The sequence below is a fragment of the Corapipo altera genome, unplaced genomic scaffold (assembly GCF_003945725.1).
Source record: "Corapipo altera isolate COAL_440 unplaced genomic scaffold, ASM394572v1 132597, whole genome shotgun sequence".
In the NCBI taxonomy this organism is placed as follows: Eukaryota; Metazoa; Chordata; class Aves; order Passeriformes; family Pipridae; genus Corapipo; species Corapipo altera.
The window spans coordinates 740-2209 of NW_020885668.1; the positions used below are offsets into that span (position 1 = coordinate 740).

The following is a 1470-nucleotide window of genomic DNA, read 5'->3' on the forward strand; positions in this document are numbered from 1 at the left end:
GTGGGAGAGATCAGAAGATTGGGGAAGGGGGGAAGGTGGGACCCCCAAACTGAGCATGAGGGGGCTGGGGAGTGGGGTATGATGTGGAAGGGGTGAGAGAGTGTGGGAACAAGTGGAGTCACTCTGCACCTGCACTGAGTTAATGGGAATCCAAAGGGAGGATCTACAGTTGTTCTGATTCCCAAAGCTTTTACACTTCCTCAGAGTAATGATTTAATGGGATTGACTCCCAGAGCAGAAATTAAAAGTGTCTTCTTGATTGTCTTTGGTGTTGTTCTTCTGGCTCTCAGTGACTCCTGTCTGTACCAGGGTGCCAACCTGCCAGGGGTGAAGATGCTGCGCTCCAACGCAGAGGGAGCGTCCCTGAAAGGCTGCAGCTCTGAGGAGCCATCAGGCCTTCAAGCTAATCTGGAAGGTAAGAAGCTTTTGCCTTGTCAATCTGTGCCAACTGAAGCCTGTGTTTGTGCATCTCTATGGCCCAGAGAAGGTCCAGCTGTGGTTTGTCCAACCCTGAGAATGGCCCACAAGGGCTGCCTTGAGTCTGTGACCATCTCAGCCCGAAATCCTCCTCCAATTCACACAGCTCTGAGGCAGCCCCAGTGTGCAGCTGCTGTGTTTCTGACTGTTTTTCCTCACAGAACTCCTTTCTGTGTGTGTTCCAGGTGCCAACCTGAAAGGAGTGGCCATGGAGGGCAGTCAGATGACAGGAATGAACCTCCGAGTTGCAACGCTGAGAAACACCAAACTAAAGAACTGTAACCTCGGGGGAGCAACGTTGGCAGGAACTTATTTGGAAGTGAGTTGGGATTCATTTTCCATCCTATTCCTTTCTCTCCTATAGTCAACTGGTAATTTGGGGGATTGCTGGCTTTTGGCTGAGCTCTCCAGCTTCAGAGTACAATGGAGTTCAGGTAAATGGACTTCAAGTAAAGCTTTGAACAGAGTTCTGGGTGCATTCCATTGACACTTCTTTTTCTTTTCCCCTTCCCAATTGGGACCTATCAGGTTGTGACCTCCAGGAAGCCAATTTGAGGGGCTCTGATGTGAAAGGAGCCATCTTTGAAGAGATGCTGAACCCCCTGCACACATCCCAGAACGTCAGATAGGGAAGAGAAGTCGTTGAAGAGGAAGGAATCCAAACATTTGTTGTGACTTTCTTCATCTCCTCCCCTTTCTGAGTTAGAAGGAATGGTTATTAGACAACTTCCATTTGCAGTAGTGCCTAAGTAGACTCTTTCTGATCACTTTTGGGGAGGGAATTTTTGTTTCAGAGGTGGAAAGAGAGAGTTTCTCCCTTTGTGAAGAGAGTGAGGAAGCGGGCTGGTTGTGAAACCAGAAAGTGGGGCTGGTTTGGGGGGGAGGTTTCAAGACTTCATTGTTTAGCATTGCCTGACTTTGGAGTGCATTTTAATTTCTAAAGCACAATATATGCAATTCTATTTATTAAGTCCGTAGCTGCAATATGAATAG

The 1470-nt window shown here is 48.0% G+C and overlaps 1 long non-coding RNA gene across 1 annotated transcript; it reads left to right on the plus strand.

Annotated features, from left to right (window-relative positions):
• The first annotated feature begins 377 nt into the window (after positions 1-377).
• LOC113940712 lies at positions 378-1247 on the plus strand. The gene is made up of 3 exons (XR_003525518.1): positions 378-415; positions 663-796; positions 1006-1247. It is a non-coding gene; the product is annotated as an uncharacterized LOC113940712 (long non-coding RNA).
• The last annotated feature ends 223 nt before the right edge of the window (positions 1248-1470 follow it).